Genomic DNA, 25,078 nt, shown 5'->3' on the forward strand with positions numbered 1-25,078 from the left:
AAAAATTTAACTCTAGGAGAGGCATTATTATAAGTCGTAGTTATGAGGGAATTAGCAGTTGCATTTAAGCAGCTTATTGCCCTTACACTGAGTGAATTAATTTATTAAAAAGCACCTTCAGAGCAGTGAGTAACTTAGCACAATGGCAGATAGATGTTCTGGGATGAATTCAAAGACATTAACTAAAATGTTGGGAATAATAACAACAACAAATTCACCTTCATTGTGGAATTAAAAAAAATAGTTGCATGTTATCAATTTCAAGGAAAATTTCAAAATGCAACTCCTTTAACTTCTCCCTTGTAATCTGAATGTTTCCCTTCTGAAGTGAGGATTTCACAAGTGAATCTAGGGCTTACTTTTTCTGGCTGCAAAGCTGAAAACAGACAAATTACCTCATTTTTCTTAGGAAATAAAATGTCTTTGCAACTCCTATTGTTGAAATGTTTGCCTTTTGTGTTAGAATTACAGATTATCTAATTAAATCCTCATTTTTATGGATGAGAAAATTTAGGTCCAGGGGAGTGAAGAGGTTGACTGCATTTCACTCAAGTGAGTCAACAGAACTGGAATTTGAATCTAGACAGCTATTTCTAGACCTATGGCATGTCAAATAATATCAAATAAAAAAGGTCACAGGATTATAAATTTAGAGCAAGAAGGGACTTCATATGCCATCTAATGCAACCTCCTAATTTTGTAGGTGAAGAAACTAAGGCCCAAAAACTGTAAGTGATTCACTCAAGGTCAAATAGGTAGAAAATATCAGAGGTGGGATATGAACCCAAGTCTGATTGAAACAGTTCTGGGACAAGTTGTTCTCCTTTGTATTCTTTTGTATCTATTGTACCGATGAATAAAATAGCTGCTTTCTATGGTTGAATAAAAATATTGGGGTTTAAACTCATCCTAGGTAAGATCACTGAAGGTATTGGTCACCCTGTTATAACTCCAGGAGCAGACAAGGCAACAGGGATGATATGTACCTCTTCCTGTTCCCACATGATTTGTTTTTCTCTTTTGTGTGGTTTACTATAATTAATCAAGATCCTAATACACAAAATTCTGAAGACTGGGAAATACCATTCTAATGAGGAAGAAAAGCATTTTTAAGATTCACAAGAAACTCATAGGCCTATTGGGACTTTTCAAAGATTCCCAGAAGAAAGCTTGCAAGGACAGATAATAAAGGCTAAGCCTGGTAAGAAATATGATAGGAATGGTAAAGGCTGGTGTTCTAAGAACAGGAATTATGTGTGTGGGAGAGTAGCTATTTTAGAGAAAGAAGGATGATAAAAAGGATCTTGTCTTGTGGAAAAATATAAAGAGATATGGGATTGGAGGTAGTAGAATGAGGTTGATTTGGAAGTGATAGAACAGGAATATCCCAAAAGTACTAATTAATGGGTTGATGGAGGAGGTAGTAGAAGGAGATCTCTCTTCAGATCCATTGCATTGAGAACTTCTTGAGAGTAGGGACTGTCTTCGTGACTTCGTTTAGTACTGCATTTCTGACATTTAGTACAGCCATTGGCACGTGGTAGGTGCTTAATAAATGTTTGCTGATTTGACTACTGGCTTGGATCTATCCTTAGATAAAGACGTTGATGTTTTGCTTATCAAATTTAAAACCTAAAAGAGGTTGCTAATAAGATGAACAATAGTCATCCAAAAGGATGACTTCAGCTACAGGCTAAAAAAGAAAATTAGGTCAAATATAACAAGACAGAATTTAATAGTAGTAAACATATGATTTTACAGTGGAGTTCAAAAATTGCAATTCACAAGTACTATATTAGAAGAGGTAGCATGATTGCAGTTCATCTGAAAAGCATCTACGGGAATTGTTTAGTGAACTGCACATTAGACTCAAGTGTGCTATGGCAGTGAACATCTGATGTATTCTTAGGCTGCACTACTGGTCAGTCTTCTGCTGTACCACATTGTGAGTTTTGTCTTCAGTTTGGGGCACCATCTTTTAGAAAGGGTATCATAAGCTGGAAAACTTCCAGAAGAGGGTCTTTGGGACGGTGTGAAAAGAGATTATATCATATAAGGACTGGGTGAAGAAAATGTGTTTTGCCTGAAACTTAGAAAAATTTGGGAGCAGTGATCATCATGATAGCTATCACCAAGTATATTAAGGAGAGGAAGAATGAAATTTATATTACTTAATCTCAGAAAGCAGAATTGCAGAGATGGAGTTGTCCACAAAAGGGACAACTCCCTAACCATTAATACTATCCTAAACGATAACAGGATACCTTAGAGACAATGAATTCTCTTTCATAAGTAAATACTGTACCAGCACTTATTGACTATGTTATAGAAAGAGGTGTGGGTTGGATTTAGGAATCCTTTGAAGTTCCTTCCCACTCTGAGATTCTATAGTTCTCTAGCTCCCGATAGTCCTTTTTCATCTTAAAAAATCCTGAACAATCCTATCTACCGCTACTTTCCTGCTATCATTTCTCCTTCAGCTCAGGGAAGAAAAAAAAACAACCAACCAACCAAAAAAAAAAAAACAGGTTAGACCTATGGGAAAAATATTTTAGTTGCTGCCAAAGAGAACTGATATGAGATGTAACTAAAAATAGAAAGATAAAGTAGAGATCAAGTCAAATTTAAATTCTACATGTATGTATACATAGACATATAAAAGTCAGAGAAGTTTCTTAATGGTTAAAGTATAAATAAGTTCAGTACTTTCTCTAGTTCAACTGAATACATTATGGTAAATTAAAAACAGACTGCATATTTGTCATACATAGAAAGCTTATTTAAAAAAAGGCCAAATTAACTAGGAAGAATAGAGTGGCTGGTTCCTTATGGAGGAACTAAATATTCCATTTAATGCATGTCCTGTATAGCAACTTTTGAGAAACAATAATTTTCCTGTAAATTTGAATTGGCCTAACTGTTTAGATGACTTGCTAGTACTGGAATCATGATGTAAAGGATTATCATTTCATGGTTTCTACTGATGATCAGTATATTTAAATTTTTTTTGGGGGGGGTATTCCCAAATTACCTAGTATGTTATATTCTCAGATAGCATATGACTTGTACCTATTTGAAAATATTCTAATTGATTCTAGGACACTCCCTAATTCTCTTCTAGTATTCTGGGGTTCCAAATTTTGGTTTTGACTATGAACTTTGAGCTTTTTTCCCCATGTTTAATACCTTTCAGTTCCAAAAACAACACTATTCTTGCTTAAGATCTGTTAGAGAAAATCCTTTTCAGGCTACATTATTATCCTGACATAAATCTATCATACTCAATTCATATTCTGAGTCTATTTTGTACCTCATCTACCACCCTCTCTCAACTTTCTCATCCAGGCTAAAAGTTCAGGCACTATACATGGGCCAGTTAGACACTACAACTCCTTTCCAAAGTCTTGACTCTCTCATCACAAGATGGCTTCCAAAAATCAGAGCTAAACCTTATTTCATGCTAGGACTCCAGCAAGGTACCTTGCCTCTCTCTTAGGATCTCCCTTCAAGGTTCATTTCAGGTGCCACCTCATACCTGAAGCCTTTCTTGATGCACTCAGGTGTTAGATCTTCTCTCCCTTCCAAAAAATTCTATGTATTCATTCATTTCTTTGTATCCATTATTAATTGTCACAAAAGTTTTGATCAGCTGCCTGGCTGGTTTGCCCCTCCTTAAGCAATTTAGTGGCCCCTTGCTCCACACCATATTGAAGCCTGATCCACCACAGATATCTGATTTGCTTGGCCCACTGCATCTCAAAGCTCCTTCACTCAAGAGATTCATTAATTTAGTCTCCCTCATGGCTGGATTATTTGGTTCTCCTTAAGTTTTCTCTTTTCCCATCTAGAGATAACTGGGGAGTCAGAACTTTGCCAGTCAGATATATATTTTTTCTAGGATTTTGTTATCACAATTCTACAACTACTGAATTGCTCTATGGTCCATGGTATTAAGACCCAGAGTGCTCTCAATCTCACCATGTGGACACACATTCAGGGCATATTCTCCATGTGCTAACTTGACAATCAGTCATCCCTGCATTACCTAAAATGGTGTTAATGCAAATGGGTAACTGAAAGGCTGGGCACATCTGTATCCAGCTGCCTATAAAAAATATTGGGCTTAGAAGCCTTGGGTTGGAATCCTGCTTTTCCCATTTTCTAGCTACATGACTTTAGGCAATTCACAATTCTCTGTGTGTCTCAGTTTCCTCTTCTATAAGATGTGAATGATAACATTTTCATTACTTTCCTCACCAAGGTATTGCGGGGCTCAAATGTGAGAGCACGTAGTGCTACATAATTACACTATTGATTGATCAATTGACTGCTTAGGTTTGTGACAGGATACTGACCCCTATAACAGATTGGGGAAGAAATAAAAGTCTGTAATAAGTAATCTCTACTGTATCATATCTAATTGGTGAAATAAAGGAACCATGAAGCCAGAGGCACAGAAGAAAAAGTAGTATTCCTGACTAAACTTTATACTTCTTTTCTACAAGCAGAGCTGACAAGATTAGCCCAACAATTTGTAAACTCTTTTCTTTTAAATGAATAGATCAGAAGATGAAAAGAAAAGCCAGATATTCACAAGAATGAATTCTCTCATCTCCCTTCCCACACAAGATTATACAAGTAGACCAGGAACTAGAAGCATAATCACATCCAAGCATTTAGATTATGTAGTTGTTTTCCATTAATTTTCTGCAACACTAATATTATGAGGTTTTCCCCCACCATTTTATGTCTTATGTTGAGAAGAAATCAATAGGTAGTTAGTTAATTTTATCTATGATTGTTCAGACTAGTGCATCCTGTCTCTGATTTTCAATAGAGTCACATAATTGTATTTACCATGTGATCTGGTATACATGGAGTTTGAACTGGACTGAATGAGAACAGGAGCAAGAGGCTAGTTATAACTATAAAATGAGTCAAAATTGGAAGATCATCCCTATCTCTTATGAGAAATAATATGAACTGTGGCTTTCTTCTCTATAGCGTTTCTCAGATCTCTGATCTTCCTCCTCCTTTCCTCCCTTTATCAAATCTATTATATATCCCCTAATTGTCTCTTAACCAGACAGCTATAATAACCATTTTTCCCCTCTAGCCTCCCTGCTTTCACATTTTCTGTCTTGTTAGTCTCCTTTAAACACCAGACTAACACAATTGTATTTCTTATTCACTGCTTTGAAAATATTTTCTTAAGGTTTCAACTAGAAACAAATAATCATGATGCCTTCCCCACTAGTTTGTGCAGGTGTATGTGTATATATGCAGTTATAGTTGGCCATCTATTTATTTTTTGCAATAATTTTCTCCTGACAAATTCTTGGGTGTTAATAATGTTTTACATAATTACGTAAAATACATGTACTGCCCATGTAAGCTCCATTCTTTGCATGGACACTAATTTTTTTGACTGACTCTGAGGTTTCATTGTGGAGGGGAATCACCAATGAGCTCCTTTTCTTCCAAAGCAAATTGTTACCCGCTCCATATTTTATGCTCTTATAGAGTTGTATGTGGCATCAAGAAGTTAAGGGTCACACAGTCATGCATCTGAAGTGGTACTTAAGCCTAATTCTTTTTGCTTCCAAATCCAGCTCTATCCACTATTCCAGGCTGGACTCTTATTTTTAAAATTCTTATTATTCTCATTAAAAAACAGCCAATGGTGGTGGGGACACTGGTAGAGAATAACAATTAAGGAGATTTTTTTAAGTCTATAGATAAAACAATAATTCAGTGACATAACAAACTTCATTAAGCTTTGTGCGTCAGTGGTTAGGTGTACAAAGTGCACAGGTTCTAGTTCATGCACAAGGAATAAAAACAAAAGCCAGATAATTCAATCCACAAACACTGTCTCTCTCCCACTTGCCCCTTCTCTGTAATTTTAGTTATCCAACCTGATGTCACTGAAAATATTCTAATAATACACAAATTGTTAAATACACCAAAAATTTGTTATGCTTCAACCTTAAGTTTACCTTTGCACTGTGAAGGAAGAAAAGATTTGCTAGGAAAGTCAGCATTATTGGCAGTTGGAAGTGTTTGAAGAGAACAAATTATTTTAAGGGCTTTGAACATTATCTGCATGTGGATAATTATAATACCTGACATGTACATAAGATGTTAAAGGTTTACAAAGTGCTTTAAATATATTATCTCATTTTATACTGAGGACAATCTTATGAGATGCTACTAAAATATCATCCTCATTTCATAGAAGAAACAGCAGCTTAGGCTCAGGGATGTTACATGAGTTACCCATGCTTATGTAGCTAATGCATAAGTAGCTAATGTAAGATTAGGGCGTAGGCTTCTCTTGACTCTAAATCTAGTTTTTTGATAACACCATGAAAATTAGATACATCTATTCTTTAGAGTATATCCAGCAGGAGCTCAATTATGAAACATAATAATAGATTAATTCATAATTAATGAATTTATAAATTAGTTTAAATTGAATTGTATGCACTTGAATAAAATCTTTCTTTGTTTTCTCTAGTTCCGGTTTTTCTTACTGTTTTATCTCTATTAGTCCAAATAGTGTATGTGGGCAGGGGATTAAGGAGAAGAAGCAGGGAGTTACTATACTTGATGTAACTGATACATATCAACTATACATAATGCTATGTAAAACCTATCATTGTTTTCTGTCCTCTGCAGCAAAATAGGTGTGGCCTTGACTTCATACAAATGTTTGCTTGTGACATCATAGAATTGGAATGAGCCATCATTTTACTTTGATTTCATCACCATACACCATCTGATGGCTGTGATGTTATCCTTTATTTATTAACTTTTAAATAAAGACATCTTTAAATTATCTCACAGGCTACTCGTATATTTAAAAATGACATGGCCAAAATTGCTTTGTTTAATGCTAACCTAAATCCGTCATCCACATATAAAATATTCCTCCAGCAGAATGAGGACAAGGATTACTTACTTCCTTCTTCTTTCCCTTATCCAATACACACACACACACACACACACACACACATCCTTGTGTCCAATAGAGTGTCAGCTTCATACTAATTGCTTGCTGAATAAATGAAAATTTATCACCCATAAAGAAGGCATTTAAGACAATTATGCAGAGAAAATTTGCTTGAATTATCTGGATAACTATCTTTAATTTCCACCTGACTTTAACTGTGAATACTGAGTCAACAATTGGTATTCCCAAAGACATCTAAGTCTTTCTTAGCCATCAACTGCAAAAAAATTCAATTGTATTAATTTCTGTTCTTGCTTTTATCTCTTAATATAGTTGCAATTTTTGTAGTCTTGTATATTTGAACTTGTGCCAGCTAAAATATAATTAATTAGCTTTTAGATGTGTCTTTTAGATCACTGATGAAAATATAAATGAAATATCATTGAGCCTTCAAAGACCTAAATCGGTATCCAACATAGATGAAGGGCACTTTGTAATTGGTTGTTGCTTATATTCAGTCGATCAGCCAATTCTAATCTACTACACACTACTATTATATACTATACTACTACTAAGCTATAACAATTTAATTTTTCAAAACATTTTGAGTCATTATACAAATGCTTTATTAAAGCACCAAAACAAAAGTAGATGACTTTTATCATTAATTTTGTAACTATTCTAACCAATGGGATAATGTTGGTCTGCTATCTGCATAGATCTAGTCATACAACAGCTTTATTCTAACCTTTGAAATGCCTTCCTATTGTTTAGTTTAAAAAAATCCATACTCCTTAACTTGGTGCTCCCGGCCCCTCCAGCTTTATCTCACATTATTAACCCATCAAGAAGCATTTACTAAATATCAACTATATACTGGACACTGTACTGGATACTAGAGATAAAAATACAAAAATGAAATAGTTTTTACCCTCAAGAAGCTTACATTTTATTGAAAGAAACAACATATACACATATTATCACATTATACATACATACACACACACACAATGCAAAAAAAGCCTTACGTAGAGAGTGGTGTTTGGACTGAACTTTGGAGGAAAATAGGGAATATAAAGGTCAGAGTTGAAAGGTAGAAATATTTCAGGGATAACAGATAGCTTAATGCAAAGGGATGACAGAATGTTGAGTGTGAGAAAGAGCATATAGGCTAAGTTGCTTGGATTATAGAACACCTAAAGGGAAGTAACATGTAACAAGTCTAGGAAAGAGAGTTGGCCCTAAGTTATCAAGAACTTCAAACTAAATAGTAGAGTTTGGTATTTGAACCTTGAGGTATAATCATGGTATCATAGATTTTGAGATAGAAGGGACCTTAGACATAATTTAGTGAAAGCTCATTCAATTTATAGATGAGGAACCCAAGGCCTCAAAATGTTAGCTACCTTGCCTGCTTTTTAATGTCACTTGCCCACTCACTGCCAACCACCGAAACCTATCTCCCACAGGCCATTTCAAAACCAAATTTCCTTATAAAGCATTCTTGAACCCCTAGCCAGTCATGATCTGTCTCCCTCCAAACCTTCAGAATTCTTTGTACTTTATTTGTGAATGTATTTGTCACATTGTATTTTGTACCATATTTATTTTCGTATATACCACACTCCCTGCCAAACTTCAGCTACCTGAAGGAAGGGTCTTGTCCATGTCTTAATTATGTTAGTATCTCCTTCAGTATCTGATATAGGTAGGATAAAGTGGACCTTTTCTTAGTGGCTTCCCATTAAATATATTAGATGGGTAGGGCTAGACCTTGAACATGCCTGTTTAAAAGCCTACATAGCGCAAGCTAAAAGTTCAGATTCCACAAGCTTAGTCTCTTTCTTTGGCTTTCCCCATTACTGATTTTATTGACTCTTGCTTTATTTCTGGACTGCTAATACTTTTATACTCTCAGTTCCCACATTCCTTACAAATTCATGATGAGGCTTGCTTTAATATGCTATACAAATAAACTCTTGGTATTGACTATCTCACTTTGTTGTAGATTTCAAAATTCCATGAGACCTCAATTTGAGCTATGGAAGAATTCTGGCTGCCTTACAACTGTGTCTTGCCCTGGTCTTGAGTGGAACCATCATCATCACGGAACAAAATGTTAAGTGTTTTTCTAATAACCTTATAAACTATGGGGTATATGAATTATTATTATTACCTTCATTTACAGAAGAGGAACCTGAGACTCACAGTGGCAAAGTAACTTTCCCAAGTATCAGACATCAAGATTGTGCCTACTGTGGTACCTTGCCTTTAAGAAATGTTTGTTCAATTGAATGAGGAAATGATTAGCTAATTCCATTTTGGATGCAAGCAATCATAATATTCTAGGAAAACACGGAGTTCTCACATTTGGGCCTAATGACATCTATCTGAATGTGCAGTGTGTACATTTGATATATCTTCACAAAATACCATTAATACTGAACAACAGTGCTAATGGGGAAATTCTGAGCAGAGTTATATTCCTTCCTATCACATAAATACCCCTTGGCAAAAGTTAACTTCTGCATATCTTTAGGGCAGTGGAATAGTTCATTCTTTCCAGTTGGCCCGTGTTAGCTAAGAATGAGTTTTTTGCCTGGATTGGAGAGAATCTCTGAGTGTGACAAACATGACCACCAACAGCAGCACAAGTAAGCACTTTTAGCCTTTCAATATTATTGATTCAGAAGAGAGGTAATTGCGTGATAACTACACCTACACCCTAACTCTGTACCACAAAAGCAATGATTGAATTTAGATTTAAAATGCAGCAAAGCCAATTTCATCAAACTGACCCTCAAAGTGAAACAACCATTTGAAAATGGAAGTATTCCCAATTTCCATTCAACTCAAAAAATATCTTTTAATGACCTCTGATGTTTGAAGTACTGTATTGGGTGATGGAAGTGGGAAATTGACATTGAACTGGAAGTCCCAAAACAGAACTTGTGCTCTCCTTCTCTCCACTCTAAACCCATCTCTCCTTCCAACTTTAATATTACTGTCAGCAGCACCACTATCTACCCAGTCACCCAGGCTATATAGTCCCTTTTCTCCATTTACATAGCCCACCTCCTAGTGCTAGCTCTTACCTCAAGACTGGACTATTGAAAAAAGCCTTCTGACTATTCTCCTTGTCTTAAGCCTCTCCCCACTTCAGCTCATCCTCCATTCACTGACCAAAGGTCTTCCTAAAGTTCAGGTCTGACCATGTCAGCCCCTCCTCAATAAACTCTAGAGACTCCCTGTTCCCTCCAGGGTCAAATATAAAAGACTCGCTTTTAAAGCCTTTCACAACCTGACCCCTTCCCACATTTAAAGTCTTCTTACATTTTGATTGCCTTCACTTCTTCTATCATCTGGCAATACTCACCTCCTTGTTGCTCCTTTACCATGACATTCTTTCCAACTCCAGTGCATTTTCATTGCTTATCTTCCATACCTAGAATGAATCCCCTCATCACCTTTGCCTTCCGGTTTCCCTGTCTTTCTTCATGACTTGGCTCAAATCCCACCTGTGCAAGAGGACTTTTCATCATTACCTCTCTTTCCCAAACCAGTGCTTCCTTCTGGGAATATTGCCCATTTAGAAGCACATCTGCAATGTCACTGCCTCCTAAGGTCCTCCAGGTCTTACCTTCTGCTTCTCTCTAAACCCAGCATGTCCCAAGCAGTTTCATCTGACATACTGTCATACCCTAAAGATTTCTGGGACTTTCCATCTGCCACTGAAGCTTCCCCATCAATCCTGCATCTAAACTTTTTCTTATTTGTTATCTCTCCTAATTATAGAATCTGCTTCTTGAGAACAAGGACAGTCTACCTTCTTCTATTCAAGTACTTAGTGCCTTGTACGCAGTAAGTACTTAATTAAAGTTATGTTTCTCCAATTCATTCATCTCATATGTAAAATATGGCTAATAATACTTCCATCACCTTATGAAGAAAACATTTTGTAATCCTGAAAGTACTAAAAGAATAGTGACTCATTAGTGAGTAGTGAGTCATATGAACCTTATGAAAATATTAATAATAAAGGAAGAAATGGGATGAGAATAGGCAGTAAGTCACAAAGGTTAGAAATAAATGTCTTGGTTAAGTATGGATGGCTCATACCTGTAGTTCCTGCTGCTAAGGTGGATAAGGGTAGTGAATCAATTGAGTTCAAGAGTTCTGAGCTTTAGCAGGGCAAATCAGAGGTCCATACCAAGTCTGGCTTCAGTAAAGTGGGTCTGCCCAGGATCAGAAAGTCATGAGAGCACCTAAGCACAGATTATTCAGCCCTGGTCAGAAAACTGGGCAAATTAAAGAATCCAAATTCTGATCACTATTGGGATCAGGCTTGTAAGCAGACACTACACTTTCAGCCTGGCTGAATTTGGGAGATCCAGTTGCTAAATAAATAAATAAATAAATGTCTTGATTTAGGTTGTTTACACACATGGTAGCCAAATAGTTTCATTGCTGTACTCACTATAATTTGTGGCCAAAATGAATTCAGCCACAGCTGTCTGTCTACAAAGCAGTGTGATTTAGCATACCCAGAAATATTACTGGTTATTGACACATACCATTATGTAGAAAACATATGCCATCAATTTCAGCCAAACTTATAGTAGTTATAGTTTTGGTAATCATTTTGCTGCTGTATATGTATTTAAGTCCAAATAATCCACCTGGCTCCCCAAAGGTGCTACTAAAAGGAAGGTTTGCAAATTCTTCTTCTGTGAGCAGGTATAACACACCACAAAGTCAATGAAGTCATCCCCTACAGAGGAACATGAGATTCATGTTGCTTTCAAGTATCTTTCCCTATGGCTAAGAGACAAAATAAGCTTCTTGTTTTTATTTGTATTTTTTTAAATTGGAGAGAGAACTCTACTTAACCCTAGTCAGCCAAAAGAAACAATGCTATAATTCAGTACCCTGGACAGCAGCATAGGGAGGTCAGAGATTGGGTTGAAAAAGGAAGAAGGGGAAGAAAATTAATGAATGAAGATAAGCCTAAAGGAACCTGCTATGAAAGACATTGTAAAGCAGAACTTTACAGGACATATATTCCCTTTGCTGGGCTTAGTTCAGATTCACTGAAATAAAATGTGCATCCTGTATTATTTCAGAGTATTACATTTCTAGAAAGAAAAGAAACACTCCCCAAAGCACCTGGTAGATACTCTAAATATATATTTTTTAAAATTCTCATTAAATACTTAACCAGCATCTTTGCAGGGCTGATTAAACTAATTTAACACAATTAGAAGCATAAACATGTTGTAAGTACTCAATAGTATGACTGCCTGAGAAAAATTCCACTCCATCAGCTTAACCACTCACACTTTTCTGGCATACTTGCATGAATCATATGGAAATCTGTTCAGTTCTTACTTTTTCTCCACCACTACCACCCCCACCTCCATATCCATTCCTTTAGTGAAAATAAAAGAATAAGCTTAAGAAATTCTCTAGTCCAACAGTTTGGCATTTGCTATTTAGTCTAGATGTATGCTAATTCACTCTGTAATTGCTTGTGGTGTCCATTTTTGGAACTGAAAAATGGAAGTAGGGAGATCTCTCTGTTTCATGCTGATGAAATGACATATTTGATTAAGTAAGCTAGGAAGCACTCATCTATACAAGTGTCTGCCTCAGCATGTCCTGAAGCAAAATCCAGCACCCACCGGAAACACTTAACACAGTACTGCATATTAACCATGTTTGAGTTACCTCATCTTCTCTGCCTCGATCCACAATGCTATAGCTATTGCCCAAGAGGTCGATTTCTTCCTTGTACTAGGTTTGTCACCCCACCCCCACCCTCCTATCTTTCAGGGAAAAAGGAAACATGCATAAAATTGTGACTTAAAAATATCAAGGATAAAATAATTTCTAGAAAAACCTCTTCATGATTTCTCCTGGCATATTACAGTAAGAGTAAATGTGGATTCTGAAGGGCTGCAAGCCTTCTTTTAACTTGCGAAAAACTGCATGCAATCAGGAAGTTCCATGTAGAATAAATGCCTGGCGTAGGTTAGGGCTTCAAGTACTAATGGACTGTATTCATCATGTATAATCTTAGTATAAGATAATTACTAAAGTATCTTAATATATTTTACATAGAGAGGATACAGTTTTTAAAATATTAGGCCCCATCTCTAAGAGGATATGAAGTTTCTTGAGAACAAATGGGCATAGTGAGAGATCTTATTTAGATTTAAGATAATGTCTCATCCAAAAGAAAAACAAGAACAAAAACAAAAACAAAATACTTCTACTCTGAAGGAAAATGAAAGCTAGAAGGAGCTAAGCTTGGAAACAGTTGAATCTGCCCAGGAAACACAAGTTTTGGCATTCTCTGAATTCCCAAAGTGGGCAATACCACCCCCTGGAAGATAGTGGAATGATCCAGCAGGGTACCAGTAGCCTTGGGTGCAATTGAGGGGGGCTTGAATAAAAATAAAGGGGCAGTGGAAGCATAAAGAAAGAAGAGAAAATTTTGAAAAAACCATTCGTTCATGTTTCATCTGTTGTGTAACAGAGTCAACATCATAGTAATTACATTATTTTCCAAATAAACACACAAAATGCAAGTTATAACCAATTAGTGGTCAAGTCTACCTAAAGGTTTAACAAGCAAGTGTTGGCAGGTGAGCGTGTCAAGGGAAGTCCTGCATGCATTGGTAGGAATATATGCATGTAAAGACTTGTTTATAAAATGATACAATATGGTTACATGACACAATATTGCATCATCAACATTTCAATACAGAAAAAAAACACAAATTTATAATAAATTAAGATGACTCATTTTTAAAAAATATTTTCTATTTTTTGAAACTATGCAAATTTAAAAAAAAAAACTGTTACGGGTTAAAGAAAGTAGATTTCCAGGGGGGTGCTGAGTAATTTTTTTTAAAGGGGTGGTAGACCAGATAAGTTTGGGAACTTCAGCTCTAAATGGAGCCTGAACTTTTTTCCTACAATTTAATCAGGTAAGTTAAGGCTATGGATCTAAGGCTAGGCACATTTTTAAGGTTTAAATGTACTGAGAGTTTCATGAACTATCAGGGGTATTGTTACTTTGTCCAACACACACAAACATACACACACACACTTGGCCACTGTCATCAAAATAGAAATAGTGGAGAAGCTAGGAGCCTAATAATTATTAGGAACTTTCTGGCCAAGGGAAAGACCCATTTAAAAAACTAATTAAAATAATCTAGCACATACCATATCCATTAGTCATGTCTATGTGTTACTTGGTACCTACATCCTGAGTTTTACAAACCATTTGAACTAAAGAATACTTAAAAATGACATGAAGTAACTAAACTTCATTCTGTAGCTTAAGAAAACAGGGAGACAAACCTAAATGGGTTACCAAGAGATTAAAAAACTACTTTTTGAGAGTGATAATCCTTTTATACAAGTTCAGAAGGTTCTCCTTTATGAAAAGCTGATTTGCAAAAGTTGGGATGTAAAGAAGGTTCAAAAGAAGTGGGGAAAAATGAGATGGAGGACAAAATGCAGTGTGAGTAGGGAACAACAAATGGGCAGCCCAAAGTACTGAAGTAGTACCCATAGTAAAAGTTATTTTGAAAATTAGAATGACTTAATTATGGGAAATCATCAGAAAAATATAGACAACAATCATACAAGATGAGAAAATTCTATAATCTTATGATACAGATAGGTTGAATTTTGTACACTAGAGCGATTATTCATACCAATAAGATAATGAATCCATCAAACTTATAACAGTTCTGTGATAGTTTCAGTCACTGTGATTTAGTAACTGTTTAGTAATGTTCAAGAAGTAGTGAATAAAGGTATGTTTGTGTGTGTGTGTGTGTGTGTGTGTGTGTGCTCGTTCATGCTTATTTGAATCAGTGAAATATATATCTTTATTAACTTTGTTTTCAATTGGTCAGTTAACAAGCATTTACTAAGTGCCTACTATGTGCCAGGAGCTGTGCCAAGCACCTGCAATAAGAGAAAAGCAACAAATACCTCTGCTTTCAAGGAGCCTACAAGGCAATGTGGAAGACAATATGAACTGCCTGTTTGTTTTTTTCCAACTCCATTAAAGAAGATGACCACACCTTATGTACTACCTGATGTCTTCCCCCTCCTATCCCTGACCCCTGGGGCATTTTCCTGCCTCCTTTTGTGTGTTGTCTCTCCTTGTCAAATTGTCATCTCCTTGAGGCAGGGGCATCTTTCTTTTTATTAATTATATCCCCACTGCTTAGCACAGTGCCTGGCACATTGTAGGCACTTAATAAATGTTTATTGAATCGGATAGGATAAATTAGAAAGATTTAACAGCAATTTATTGGTCACTTTTTAACTTTACCAGAAAACTCACTGCAATGCAGTTCTGGTTTAACTTTCCCTTACCCTTTACATCAAGTTATTTGCTCCTTAACATTGATGTTGACAGAGCCTTGGTTTATATTTAATCCAAAGGTGGCATTTACCATTGCAAAGGCTCTTCATTACATGAGAACTAAAGCATGTACTAGACTCCTTATCTGAAAAATTTAACCCCTACATGAGAAAAAAAGCTGAATTTTTTTTAACCTAATTGTCAATGATCTAGTAAAAACAAACCCAAAATCTTAACACTTCCAAACCATAAATGATTACAAATTACAGAAATCTGCCTTTTAGTTTTATAAGGAAACAGGCATATGAAATGTGAGGGCTTTCAGTAAAAAAGTATCACATTAAATCTGATTTTTTTTTGGTAAGCTGAGATAGTGTTTTGTTTTTCCTTGGCACTAGAAGTTTAGCTGCAGGAGACAGATTTAAAATTTGAAACACCCTTTGCTATTCCAACTTAACATTGAGGTAGAAATGATGGAGTAGGAACCCCCATGAAGGCAAGGACAGCGGGTGTGCCATGTTCTTCATGCTATAGCCACAAGCATCTTGTCCCTTTGGAATGAATGTTCTTTCTCCTTCTGCCTTATAGCTAGCAGTGGGCTGGCTCCCCAGTGATAAACTACTTCTATGCAAAGAGAAAAATTACTTTGGAGAGAATGAAAAATGGACTTGGAGAAGAACAAAGATCTTAGTCTGGTTTTGGTTTACCTCCCATTGTCAAAATTACAAAGCTTAAAATAAGAAGTCAACACACAAACAAGGAGAACAATAAAAAATAGGAATCAGATCATTCCAGTTAATTGGACTATTAATCAGGAGACACCCCTTTACTCTAGCCTCTATTGTGTTAATATTGAGTTTTTACTGACCTATAGCTGAGCATTATATTATTTGTACACTGGCACATAAAAGCTATATTGCTTTGCAGAGACATAAGTGATAATGAAATAACACTTAATTTCATGTACTAGCATGTGTATATATAACACATATATTTGCATACATACACACACACATAGTTCCCATTTAACTTTAACCAGGTTTCTCAGTTTATAAAATTATTCTCCATTCACTTGAATTCAACAGCTAATTATGCAAAATATTAGATGATGTTTGAGATGTAAAGCTGAGTAAATTATATTCCCTTTTAAAAGAACTTACAATTAAAAAAGGGCTATGAGGTAGTACCTATAATACAAAGCAGAATGTGATACTGACCACAAGAGAGGTACCATCAAAAGTCCATGGGTGTTTGGAGAAAGGAGAGAAAATGTGTAACTGTGAGATCAAAGATACCTTCATGGAAATGGCAGCATTTGAGCAGGGACTTAAAGAATGAGAAGGTTTCTAGTAAGTGGAGATATGGTAATGAGGTATTTTTTTTGGGGGGAAGGATAGAATAATTGAAGACATGGAAGACATGGAAGACATGGAAACAAGAATGTCCCAAGCATGTTCAGGTAACTATAAAAAACCTAATCTGGCTAGAGCCAGAATATATGTAGCCAAGTGTTGGTAAATAACGTATTTACGGATAAGTTATGGCAATGTCATAGAGGACCTTGGATAACAAGCTGAGATGAGCCTAATGTAATCTTTAAAATAGGAGCATAGACAGAATGAGGGCAGTAATAGTCCCACTACTCTTTGCCATAGTCAGCCCATATGTGGATTACCACATAAAATTCTGGGTACCATATTTTATAAAGAACATAAGCAAAAGTTGAAGTCAACCAAGATGGTGGGGGTGTAGAAAATACATAGAATATGTAGGAGTATGCTTCTAATATTTAACAGTGAGACCTCTGGAAAAAATATACACACAACCGACTTTTACATTTAATTTTTGTTACTAATATTTTCTCCATTATCTTTTTAAATCTAGGCCAGGGGTGGGGAACCTGTGGCCTTCTAGGTCCTTGAGTGCAGCCTTTTGACTGAATCCAAGCTTTATAGAACAAATCCTTTTTTTTTAAGGAGATTTGTTCTGTGAAGTGTGGAATCAGTCAAAGGGCCATACTTGAGGACCTAGAAAGTTCCTCACCACTGGTCTAGGCAATCAACAATCAAAAATTAAGCTCTGATTTGTAGTGTTTGTCAATTTCTAAGGTGCAAATGCTCACAGTGAGAATTTGACAACTGGTTCCTGAAAGCTGGTATAAGCTGATTCTATCAGGCCACTGGGTAAACATTAAATGAAGGCACAAAGAATATGTAGGGTGGAGAAGGTAAAACTTGAGGCACAAAGGGACACAAGATAGGTGTCTTGAAAATATGAAAAAGTTGCTTATGAAAGTCAGATAAGCCATATTCTGCTAGGCCCCAGAGGACAGAACGAGGGACAAAGACTGGAAGTTGTAGAGAGGCAAAACTTTGTCTCTCAACTTTAGGGGAAAACAACAAAAATTTTAAAAAAAATTTTCTTAACAAAAGAATGGAATGTTTTATCTGAGGTTGTAGCACATTTCCTCACTCAAAGTTTTCAAATAGAGATTGACTGATAACATGTCAGGGATACTATAGAAAGATACTTTATTCCTGGTAAAATACAGGATGGATTAAATGACATTTGATGTCCTAGCTTTGAAATACTGTGACATTGGAAGTCTGAACGTTGCTCTCTAAGCAACAAGTTGGTAGGGCTTTTCTTTTTAGAAGGGAAACACATTTTGAGTTTATTCTCTTATAAAACAAGGTAGTAATAAGGTGAACTTGGGGAAGGAGGATTCTGCAGAAATATTAAAAAGAAATGTTTGTACTTTCATCTTGGTCTGTCTTTGAAGTAAGTATCCCTTTACTAAAGTTAAAATTCATGGATGTTAAGTGGTTAAATGCAATTGGGGTGCTTGTCAGGCCCTTTACAATGTAAAGAACACAGCCAATGGGGGCTTGAGCAGGTGGCATCAGAGAAGAGAAACTACTTCCTCAGGGTTAACTCCTGGAACTCTTGAGAGGCAGATGGAGCAGACTGGCTCTAGGGGAGTGAGACATTACATTTGTTATATGTGTAATGTGTCAATAAAATATTCAGACTGACAAGTCTAGGAAATAGTTGAAAATGCAGGAATGAAACTTTGGAAAGAGATTATAATTGGACATATAGATTTGAGAGCTATCTTCGTAGAAATAATAGCTGGGATAACTGCTTGTTAATGTTATAGATGGGATTCATGAAAGCATAAATACACAGGTATTGGATTGGATGACCTCTGATTCCATCAGTTTTGAAATGCTTTGATTCTATAAGTGGATGAAATCACCAAAGAAGAGCGGGCAGAGAAAAGAGAACAGGGCTAATAACTGAATTTAATCATCATAAGCTACACTTTTTCCCTTTATGCTCTACATTTCAGTGTTCACTCCAAGTCAATTAACATGGATTATAGGATCACAGATTTAGGGCTGAAATGGAGTTTGGAGGTGATCACATCCAACTCCCTCATTATACCGATGAGAAAAATGGGGTATACAATCAAGGATATTTAAAGCCTAAATCAAGTGTGCTGAAGGGAAACTCAGACATGTCTACAGTATTGGATTTGTAGTTTATGCTATATGCTAAATTGAATAAATGAAGTTCAGTGCCCAAAAACATGGGCCTAATGCAACAAAAATGGTACCCATATTTCTCATTCATAAGAAGTATGTTTTGGTTGTGTCCAGTAACTCTGAAGGTTTGAGTCTCATGCTTCAATTAGTTGTGTAACTGTGGGCAAGCTAATTAATTTCTCACTATCTCAGTTTTCTTATGTTCATAATTTCAGAAGTATTAACTACCTCCCAGTGCTTTTGTAAAATACCATATGAATGATGAATGTGCGTTATTATTAGTCCAGATCAGTAATACAGAATTCCCTATGTTCTCTTACGCTTTTCTCCTTATCAACCTCTCTTTCCCAACTTCTCTGTTAGGTGGGTCTTAAGAGTGTTCCCACCTCCCACTCCCATTGACAGAAGTGAATGGAGAACCTTCGCTTCCCTTGAACTATTTAGGAAAAACTTGATGCCAGAAAACCACACAGACATTTTCCTGACAAAAACAATTTCATTTGTTTCTTCGTCCTAAAGCATATTTAAATAAGAATATATTATTTTAAATAGCTTACAGTAGAATTTTCCTCTAAATTACTCATAAAATACCAAAGATGGAATTTCTCTTTTAAAGGCAGCAAGTTGGTACTGTGGTTAGAGCACTGGGAGTCAGGAAGATCTGAGTTCAAATCAAATCTTACATACTAGCTGTGTGATCCTGGGCAAGTCACTTAACATTTGCCTGACTCAGTTTCCTCATTTGTTAAATGGGGACAATAATAGCACCTACCTCCCATGGTTATGTTATTATGCCCTGAAAAAAACCCTCATTAATAGATTAGCTGTTTATTCTTTCACAAGATCCTAGATAATGCTTCTTTCTGGGGATAAGCATAATAGATGGAAGATTCATTCTACTTCTCTTACCCCATATAGACATTTTTCAAATGGCTCAGTGCTGCTATTTATAAACCCACTTTTTCCTATATGAGGAGAGTCTGAATTAGTAGTTTATTGATAGCTTTCATTTAAAGTATAACTATTAGCTGTGTGATCCTGGGCAGGTCACTTAAGCCTGTTTGCCTCAGTTTCCTCATCTGCAAAATGAGCTGGAAAAAGAAATGGCAAACTGCTCCAGTATCTTTGCCCAGAAAACCCCAAATGGGCTCATGAAGAGTTGGAAATGACTGAACAAACTCATTTTGCCTAAAATAACAAGTAAAGAATCAACCTTTCCTCTTTATTTTACAAGTTGTGGGAAGTATTTGCTTAAAATATTGATTCTATTACCCACCATCAGAAATGTGTATGATTTCACTTGCTTCTTCCAGTAGTGGCAGTGGATTTGCACTAATGCATTTACCATTCTCACATCTAGAATGCTTATCATTTATAGTATGCATTTGTAAGAGATTATTTTCAGAGTTAGGAGTGACTTTTATGATTCTGAAATACAGCAGAACTGAATGGCCAGAAGAGAAACAGTAGAAAAGAGTGAGAAGAGGTGATATTCAATAAAATATATTATTATAAACAACAATTTATGGCCCTCCAAAATGCCCGAGGATCCTCAACAACAATTGAGTAGAGGGGACAAATGCAAGCTTTATTCTTTTTTTTATTTTTTAATTTTTTTTGCTTTTAGGCAATTGGGATTAAGTGACTTGCCCAGGCTCACACAGCTAGTAAGTGTCAAGTGTTTGGTCTGAGGCTGGATTTGAACTCAGGTCCTCCTGACTTCAGGACTGGTGCTCTATCTACTGTGCCACCTAGCTGCCCCTGCAAGCTTTATTCTTGAGGCTTTATGTCAAGAGGAAATTAAATTAGACAGGTTCTTTGAATAATATTTATGTGTTGATGCTATATTATAAATTCTTATAAACTCTCAAAAGTTTATACATGATATAGTCTGTTTTTGGTAACTTAATTGGTCTTACTGAAGTCTTTGCAAGTCAAAAAAATTATTTTTAACAAGTGCTTAAACATGAAACACATTATAGCCTCTCTTTATACATGTGTTCATTTTGCTTCCTGGGATCTTGTCCCCTGGACCTTTAAAGATTCATTTTTCAAATTAAAAATTCTATAGTCATTTTAGCAATTAATATGGTTAATTACAGGCATGTGGACATAATTGATCACATTTATAGTGTAGTTTTTCTTAGGCATTATTTTCAACTCTCTAACATTGATCAATCTTGTCTATTACTCATTCATAGCATTTAAAAAAAAGCTTTTCTTTGTAGCTACAAAGGGTACAGTATATTTATTAGGCAGGTGTACATTCATTGTCTACACCTTCCCTTCCTTGGAAATGTTCTTTGCACTAAAATAAGAATAAGGCTCATTTGACTATAAAGCAACATAAAGTAATGCTAAGTTAGTTGACTAATGAATATATTTAAAATGATCAAAATACTGTAACAGTAGCAAAGTAATATTTGGTTTTCTCTACATAACTGAAAAGTACCTTACATTGTTTTGTTAATATATTAAGGTTAACATAAGGCACTGCGATGGCTATAGCCATGACTGTAAGTCAGGCCAACCTTAAAGCACAATATAAACGTTGGGTAAGATTATTCTTAGCCTCCAGCCTGGCGAGGATTTCTGCCCTCCTGCTGAACTCAAGTAACATTTATAACGAATAAGGGTTGTTGTGCTGTTCAGTCATTCAAACCATGTCCAACTCCTCATGACCCCAGGGACCATACTGTCCATGGGTTTTTCTTGGCCAAGATACTGGAATGGTTTGCCATTTCCTGCTCTAGAGCAATAATCAATATGCTGGTAAATGCTTAACAACCAAGTTCTATGGAAATAAAACACACTCAACACACACACACACACACACACACACACACACACACACACACACTTTATGTTGAATCTGCATCATAGTTTCTTCAACAACTTTCATAAGCCTAGACCAGTGGGGTCAAGCTCAAGTAGAAAATGGGCCACTAAGCATACATAAGGTCCCCTATGGGCTTGTTGACCTAAAAACCATGCATCAGCATTATCTAAGTGAGACTGTATTTTAATTTATTTTGTTAAGTATTTCCCAATTTCATCTAGTTCCACAGCTCTTAGGTTGCCTTTGGTCTAGACAATCAACAAGACAATTAATCAAGTACTTTGTAGAAACTGTGGATTTCTGAGGTGTAAATGCTCACAATGAAAATTTAACAATGGGCTCTGACAAGCTGTGAGAGCTGACTAGCACATCTCTGCTCTGCTGCAATTTCGTACATGGTGTATTGAAAAGAACATCACAAATTTGGAAGAAGAGCTGGCTGTGAAGTCCTTATTCTGCCATTTACTCACTTTTTCAGGTTGGGCAAGGCACCTAACTTCTTGAAACTTGAAGTTTCTGAACTATAAAATTAGGATAATAATACCTTCCCTTGTCTCCCTCAGACGGTTATTGCAATGAGCAAATGAGATAGCATATGTATAAGTGCTTTGTAAACTGCTGCACAATTGTAGAGCTATTACTGAAACTGATTGCCAATAATGGAGTTATTAGCACTGAATCTGAATTATTTTAGCATTTAGAGATTGCAAATAAATATACTACTTATATCTATCAAAAATGGGAAGTAATTAGATTTTTTAGAGTGTAGCTATATTCTTGGTTGAAAGCAAACATATTTCCTGATAATGTACAAAACATAATGGATCAATCTCCCTAAAGAGAAGATCTAATTCCAAAAGTTTTTTGGCATAAATGTCACCTGATATCCATACTAAGTATGTAATTTCATCACTTTTACCCTAATAGATTGATATAAGTTTTAAGATGGTTAATGATAGGTGCAAGAAGTCCTGGGTTATAGTCTGCTTGCTAATATGTTATACACATAGAGGTACTATATCTCCCCCAAAATCATTTAAAACATTTGGATGCTTGTTTGCTTGAAGCATTTTGTAAACCAATGAACAAGACCAAAAAAAATTGGAACAAACATTCCCTTTTAAAATGTCAAGCTTAATGGCAGGTGAGTACTTTATTTTTCTAGTTTAATTTGCAGTGAGAGGTGTGGGGTGTTTTCTGTGTGTTAAAACACTATCTGCCCTCTAGCTAAGTTAGTTTCTGTGGAAATGAGATCCTGACCACTTGGCTGATGGATGCACACATAACTGACTTGCTCAATTCTAATTTAATTTTGGAAATCTATCCCCTTTATGGCTTTAATTTTTCTGACATGAAAACTTTCTATCTTTTAGATCTGGGTAGCTGCTACAAAACAACACAAGTATTCTCTTGGTGAAAGGGGGAGAAAAGTAGTAAAGAAGAAGCTATAAACAAACCTGCAAAACCAATTTTCACATTGGCAGAGAGGGGGAAAAGAAGATCATGAGAACTCCAAATGGCTATATCTTGAAGCAGTGGCAGGACCTTGGCAGTGGATGACTTGAAATTATTAATGAAAACTTTTATCACAAAGATGTGCATCTTCAAAAACATGCATCTTCTGAGAGAGTGAGTGAGAGTGTGTGTGTGTGTATGTGTGTGTGTGTGTGTGTACAGGCAAAACTCTAAAAGAGCAGTAGACAGTCATGACTCGAACTGCTGAAGAATACCAAAACATTTACTCATCTTAGAGGCTGGTAGAAGCCAATACATAGAAACACTGTTGTCATTGACTGATAAATTTCTGGGAAATTTTTTAAGTAAATAGTTTTTCTACTAAGAGAAGAATTTAGCTAAAAGAACTCTAAACTAAGCTCTTCTGTAGATAAACTTGGTGTTTTGACTCTTAGGTTACTCCTGCCATTGCTGCTCAGTTTTTCCTTAAGTTATTATTGCTACTTACTATCAACCACCTGGAGATTCTCTGAGAAATTTTGAGCTAATGTGTGTAAAGTGCATGGAGCTATTCAGAAGAAAGATGCTCTACAAATAAAAAGTTAAATTATTATTTTCCTACGCTGTTAATTTTATTCATTGATTTCTTCAAGCATGGAAGAACAATAAAAATCATGCATTTTAATTTTTCTTCTGCTTCTCTTATTCTTGATTCTATTCTCTAATTTGTGTTGACTCAAATAGGGCATTTGGTGGACTCTATCAAATTGTTCAAGCCATATTCTGGATATATTTTGCAAATGGAAAGCTGTTTGGTAAGCAGTGGTTCTATGTTGTGTATTTCTTTAGTTTTATTTCTCTTTACATGACAACTCGCCAATATATCCAAAAAACCCCTCTTATTTCCCTCACTGTCAGTTTTCATCCTCCCTTGAGATCTGTTGATAGCTTCCACCCCCTTTAAAATTGTTATTCCTTGGGTTTAAAACCTAGTCAAGTGGGACTCCTGCCTTTGTGCTTCCTATGTCATCAAAAGAAAAAAAATACATATTCTTAGGCACTGAGGGGTATACTAATATACAGAAGACAACCTCAGTATTCTCAAGCCCTTACAATCTAACCTAGTAAGGGAAATGAAAAGTATAAAAATAAGTGCCCAAGAGTGGTCAAAAAAAAGCAAAACAAGGTGCTATGAAAGTTCCAAATAGAGAAATATCATTTATAATTGGATAGATATGAAAGGCTTCATAAAAGAGATGAAAGTAGGAAGTGAGCAAGTGAAGACTGGATGGGTATGGGCCATAGTATGTCAGGCAAAAGTGTGGTAGCTTGAGTAAAATGTGAATAGTTTAGTTTAGTCGGCACATAAACTCCACAAAGAAGAGTATAGTGAGTTAAATAAGGTTGCAAATATAGATCAAAGACAGTTTGTGGAGGGCTCTATCAGACAAAAGGATTTTTTTTATATGAATGAAATCTTTCTAAGACCCTTAAAAACATTTTGTGGTCTTGGCATGCAGTTAAGGGTTCTTTGTTTATTCACATAAAAACAGGGAAGTTGGACCTAGATTATGTCCAAGATTCCAACCAGTCCTAAAAATCTATGAACAATTAAGTAGGTTTATCATTCCCCTCCCCAAATCTTGCTCATTAAATTTATTAATTAATGAAAAATATTGATACTTTTTGTTTTTACATCATAGTCATCTTGAATATACTATTCCCTACCTTCCACATCTTTCCTCATCTGTAACAAAGAAAAACAGTAAAAAAAAAAACATCTACCATATTTGGCAGCATATACAATATTCCATACTAACTGTCCCTCATTTCTTTAAAGAAGGGTGATACATTCCTTTATCTCTTCTCTAGGGTGAAGAATATTCATT

General features: G+C 35.8%; 1 protein-coding gene and 1 long non-coding RNA gene across 5 annotated transcripts in view; one reads left to right on the forward strand and one right to left on the reverse strand.

Annotated features, from left to right (window-relative positions):
- The window catches only part of PCDH9 (protocadherin 9), a 1,054,702-nt gene that overhangs the window by 17,691 nt on the left and 1,011,933 nt on the right, over nt 1–25,078 (reverse strand). The gene's annotated exons all lie outside the window — the stretch shown is intronic.
- On the forward strand, nt 8,969–23,879 carry LOC110212432 (uncharacterized). The gene is made up of 3 exons (XR_002325664.2): nt 8,969–9,073; nt 10,751–10,816; nt 23,108–23,879. It is a non-coding gene; the product is annotated as an uncharacterized LOC110212432 (long non-coding RNA).

This window comes from Phascolarctos cinereus, unplaced genomic scaffold (assembly GCF_003287225.1).
Source record: "Phascolarctos cinereus isolate Bilbo 61053 unplaced genomic scaffold, phaCin_HiC Scaffold_7;HRSCAF=346, whole genome shotgun sequence".
NCBI lineage: Eukaryota > Metazoa > Chordata > Mammalia > Diprotodontia > Phascolarctidae > Phascolarctos > Phascolarctos cinereus.